The sequence below is a fragment of the Calidris pugnax genome, unplaced genomic scaffold, assembly GCF_001431845.1.
Source record: "Calidris pugnax isolate Ruff unplaced genomic scaffold, ASM143184v1 scaffold63, whole genome shotgun sequence".
Taxonomy (NCBI): Eukaryota; Metazoa; Chordata; class Aves; order Charadriiformes; family Scolopacidae; genus Calidris; species Calidris pugnax.
In genome coordinates, this window is record NW_015090852.1 from 5,434,867 (window position 1) to 5,440,895 (window position 6,029).

Genomic DNA, 6,029 nt, shown 5'->3' on the forward strand with positions numbered 1-6,029 from the left:
CACCACCCACAACGAGGACCGCACCGACACCCAACCACCGCCCCCCGCCGGACGCGGCCTCTCCGGGCCCTTCCGCACTCCCGGGGCGGCCCCGGCGGCGGGCCCTGCCCCGAGCGCTGCCGGGAGATGTAGTCCCGGGGCCCTCAGGCGGGGCAGGGCCGCGCACGCCGCCATGTCGCGGCCGCAGCGCGGCGGGAGGCGGGGAACTGGCTGGCTGCCACCCGGCAGAGCATTTGATGTGGAAAAGAGTTAAAAATCCACAAAACGGGGCGACCGTGATGGCCTGCTCTGAAACCATAGCAACGGGAATAGAAAGTCCTTCAAATACAAAGCCCACAACTGTAACTAACCCGATCTTGAGGTTATCCCCCAGGCGGGGCCCTGACAGAAGGGAAAGTTGGGCAGTGATGGAGCAGTGGCTGGCAGGATGATGGTATAACCTCCAGTTATACCTCAGTTATACCTCCAGTTACCTTACATAATTTTAGTAGTAAAAAATCACACCTCTAGGAGGAGATTTTATACGTAAACGTCAGACCACCACAGTGTAACAAGCCAGAGAGAAGCTGAGACATGTGCAAATGAGTTTTTGTTATATAATTACACTTGACCACTCGGCTATTTTGACGTGATTTTCCTTCATTACCTTTTTTTCTTTTGTATAAAAGACCCCGTGTCTTTAATACCTGTTTCCTGACAGGTGTGCTGGCTGTGCTAGATGCCTGGCACCCTATTTCTGCAGCGCTGAAATAAAGACAAATATCTGACTCTGTTTCACCAGGTGAAAATCCCTTATTTTGGGGACAAGGCTTTCACCACCATTCCTGTCAGCAAACGTGACCCCGCGGCACAAGACACTCCGCGTGCTGTGCTGCTAAATGACACCCAGCGTCCCACTGGGGTGGCAGAGGCTAAAGCTTCTAACTCCTTTCACTGGAGAACCTCCTAGGCAAAATATTTGCAAAAGACTACACTAATTTTCAGATTCTTTAAAAATGTGCTGCTCCAAAAGGGAATGAAACCAAGGCAAGGCCCCCTCAGTTGGGCAAAGCCAGGCGTTAGGTGGGACGGACAGAAGGACGGTGCCATCACAGAGGGACGCACACTGCTCTTGTACACAGAGATTTGACTGGAAAACACCTGGGACGTTTATTTTCAAGCAGGGCCATTCATGTCTCCCTTTTTTCAAGGAAAGGAGAAAGGACATGCCAGAATTTTTCCAACAGAGGGAGCACTGGGACAGCCGTGGCCCTTGCGCTGTCAACCTTTCTCTTTGGGTGCCTTGTCTTGGCCCTGGAAGACCTGGATGCCCGAATGGCTGTTCTCAGCTTCCATCTTCTGGGGAAGATACATAAACATTGTCAGGACTGGGGCTAGTTTGGTCATTAGAAAGCACAGATTTTACACTTGGAGACCATTCTAGGGGGAAAAAAAAGAAAAAAATGAAAAAAGGCTTACTTAGCCTCAGTGACAATCTCTAAAGTTGGGATTGGAAAGGCGCTTGTAGACTGAGCAAAGCAGTCTGCAGACCTTGCCTAGGAATTACAAAAAATGGCCTGTGGTCGCTGCAAATTGGAATGTAAATTATTTCATACACGTTTCAGACTAACAGTTTCTATCCTCCGGCAATCTAGGCTGATTGGCAACGGATGAAATGCCACATTTGTATTAGATTTGGTGACCATAGCAATATCAGAATTATTACAATTTTTATGTTTATCTAATTGGCAGTGCAACCTGATAAATGATCACCTGTTTTTACTCAACAGAGAGACTAGAATAGCTTGCTTCCTGGCGTACATACCAAAAGTGTGCAAATATCACATTTCCTCTGTTTTGAGGAAGTATTTTTGGCTAGCCTTGCAAAACTTTTCTTTTTTTTTTTTTTTTATTCCAGTTATTCTAGCTGTGACAGAGAGACAAGAAGGACAGGAGCAGCAGACTGCACCTGATGAGAATCAGGTTTAGATGCTGGTGATTCCAGTTATTCTAGCCGTGACAGAGAAAGTCAGACAAGAAAGACAGGAGCAGCAGACTGGACCTGATGAGAATCAGGTTTAGATGCTGGTGTGAAAATCAGAGGTCGCTAAGGTCAACATCTGCAAAAATTAAGGAATGTGTCAAATCAAAACCGTAATAACGAAGCATGTCGTGACACAGAAACATTCAAGAAATGGATAATGCCCAAGCGGCAAGGTCTTTTGTCACAACATGACAGCAAGGGTGACAGTGAGGAATCCATAAAATCCATCTGCTGCATAGACTCCAGAATGAAGATTGGGTTCAATTCTTTCTTATGGTGCTGCTCACATCTGCTGTGTCCCAAAATGTCTCAGATCTTAGCCAGATCCAACACAGCAAATTCATCAGATAAGATTTCTTGCATGGCTGAAATTAAACATATGCATAAGTACTTTACTAGAGTGGACCTTTATCTGTACTGTGCCTGAAGCTTTTCTGAAGGCTTAATAAGATTCACTGCCCTCTGCATATTACTGTGTTAATTAACCAGCAAGCTTTTCTTGAGGGACTTTGCAAAATTGAAGAAGAAATTGGATGACAGTTTTGGGAAAGCAGGTGTTACCCTTATGCTTGGTAACTGAAGAATTTTGTTGGAAATTCTGGTATTAGCTAAGAAGGGGAGAGGCTATGAGTGGCTGGTGAACACTGACAATGAGTGTCTCTGCCTCAAAGCCAGCTTCTGCATAAGAGAAGATTTAGAACAGACTGGAAGGACAAAAAGGAAACTACTCCCACGAAACTTTCATCATCTAGGAAATAAAACTGCCCCGATTTGTATTTTAGAATACAACTTTTCACAATCCTCAAAAAAGAGCTGAACCTTCCTGGATAACTTTTCAGTCATTCTGAAGATGTCATACTCCTTCAAATTTGACCTGGCATTATTATTAAATTGTATATAATTTCAGTGTGGAACTTCTTTGGGTAATTTCTGAAAAGAAAAATCAAAGTAAATGGTAGCTTTAACATCTTCAGACACTGTCTTCTTTTTACAGACTTTGAAGATAATTTAATATATTTATATATTCATATGTGTTTATATATTTAGTGAGGACTGAGAGACAATTTTTCAATATTTTTGGTACTGATTTTTTCACTGTTCTGATGAGCAATCCACCATAGTACTCTGTAAACCCTAAGACTATTTACCTCAGCTATATGAGGACATCAGAACAATGCACTATCAGGAAGAAGTAACAACGAATAAAACATAATAACGTATAAGCTGAAGAAATCTTAGCTGTGCTTTAAATAGGCAGAATTAGGTATATCTGTATCAGTGCCATATCATACTGAGGGAGTACATGATGCAACACTGCAGCCGTCAAGGGAGGCTTTACGGTGGAATCTAAGTGCTTAGGTCATCCCTAATTTCATTCTGATTACGTAGGTGTGACCTTCAAAACCTGCTCTCCCGGCCCTGGGGTAGTCCTCTTCCCTGCAGAGCTGCCTTTTTAATACAAAATGCTCCTTATGGCTTCCATAGCTCTGCATTATGAAGGTTTGACAATACGTGCCCTAGTAGTTCAACCTGTGCTGCAGCATCCCCGAGACATTCCTAAATCATCTGACTGGAAGAGCAGAGTGAGGACATGCCTGACATCCAACACAAGAGCTGTGCTTCAACCACGTGCTTAGTTCAGGGATAGCAGACCCAGTGCTGATGTTGCTTCAGTGTAAGCATGGATTGATAACATCTTTCTCTCGGGGAAAAAAGCAGGCTGTCACGTGGGAAATCCCTCTGGGTTTCTATAAGACGGAAATAAATACAGTAGCACATAACTCCAGTAGAATATTTTGGGCAGGATTTAGAGTACATTCCTGCCTTCAACATTTCCTGTGAACGCCACACTAAAAAGCACATTTTAAAAGGCATGTGAGTGTCCTTGCTCAGCACTTGGGGAAGCTGGTCATTAAAACGCAGCTGTCTGATGAGCACTGATGTCATTGCCACACGCTTGTGGAGAGCTGGTTGTAAACACCGAGTGGTTCAACTGAGAAACCAGCTTCCTGTAGATTAATTGTGACAGTGATGTATGTAATATGTAAATAGAACTAATCAGAGATGCCGGCCATATAACCATGGGGCAGGCAGGAAATGAATACAGCTGAGAACTTTGCAGCCTCACTTTCTTATTTTGACCTTTCAAAAGACTAAATAAATGAATTTAGTTTAGCACAGATGTAAACATTTTCCACAGCAGAAGTTCTGCAGAAACTGCAAAGAATCCCAAGCCAGCCACAAGCTTGTGTTTTCATCATGAATGCTGTACAAAATTATTTTGAGATCCTTGACTGACGAGACCTACAGACCCCAAATACAAAACGTTACGTTCCTGTTGTCAGTGATCCATATCTGAAGCAACACCATTTTTTTCTCCTTCCTTTTAAACAGCAGCAACAAAAGGGGGTTTATATGAAGTATGTGTTGACGTTATAATGCTTCTCTTCCACTAACTCTGAAGTATCGCATGTGTCAAGTTCCTCCACCAGGATAAATCTTTCAAGTGCACCACTAAAGAAATTCACTGAATTAGCAGACTGAAAGCCCCTCTGCTTGAGATTTACAATAAAACTATTTTCCTTTTGGTATTGCTTCATGGAGCAAATACCGTTTTTTATCTGAAGATAAACAAAACAACCATATATCGGATCATATGATTATCACACTGTAGGTCTAATTATGGTTTCCAATAGGGAATAAACAACATAAATATTAAGAGGTGATAAATTGTTAAGAAGTTACTGAAAAGCAGCAGAATTATTTATTAAAGCCAAATTAATTCAAAACATGTAATTTTAATTTTCAACTCTGCAAATCCCTTTACAGGAAAGAGAAATATGGAAATACATCTTTTCAGCCCATGCTCTTCAGTGAAGTTTATTTCCATGCTTATTTTTCACGAAACAGTAAAGAGACTGCGTTACTTTTTCTCTTCTTCCCACAAAGATGACTATCACTTCCCTTCAGCAGAAACTAAAACAAATATAACCCTACAAAAGCCGTACCAGTAAAAGTGGATTTGAATAAGAACAATGGTGGAGCTCGGTTGTGGAGGAGCCTGGGCAGTGCTAGAACATGAGCATGGACATGGAGATGGCAGAGTTTACACTTACCTGGCAAGCAACAAGAAAAGAGATGTGGTGGGATTACTGACAAAGGATACCTTCACATTGTGCGCTCGTTCTTTATGCTGAGCTGAACCACTCGATCGCTTCTGTTCAGTCTGAACCTTTCATTGCTTACCTTTAAAAATGAAATATGACATTTTCAGTGTATGTCGTTATTGCTAATGATATCAGTCACTATTTTTTTCACAGAGGGCAGCTGTTGGTTCTACACAGGTCAAGCATGACTCGATCATCAGCTGTGATAGGACCTTATCAAACAGTAGCAGAAGCCAGTATAGACACTGTTCAACTGAAGAACACGCCCAAAGAGATCACAATATCATCTCAAGGAACTTTCTGCACTTTACGATCTATTCAATTTTGCTTTTTTGTCACATAAAGACTGTTTTGGAAATACATATTCTATTTATCTAACTATGAAGGCTCCTGAAAAATGTATTTATTCTTTTCTACAAATAATACTGCTCTCACTTTGCAGAAATGATCTTGTTTTGAAGGCTTGAAAATCACTAGTCTCCTTCCCAAAAGATTTGTGGTATGTTTCAGTGATTAGAGAAATGTCTGGGAATCAGGACATTTGGTTCTCATCCCAAATTTCTTTAGAGCTTTCTAGGTCTCTAGTCATGTCTTCATTATGATATTCTGGGTCTGCTTTTTCTGGCTTAAAATAACTTATTCATTTTTCTATATCGTCATCTTGCAGTATACAAAATGGCCCAGAAGCATTTATAGGTTCATTAATACTGTTGCTATAACTACTGTAGCCTGCAGTGCAAAACAGAAATAGTGGTTAGCACCAGTGCCATCGTTGACAAAACACAGACTGATTTTCATGCAATTTGGCTACTTCAGGGTCTGGATTTATTATTAGCTTT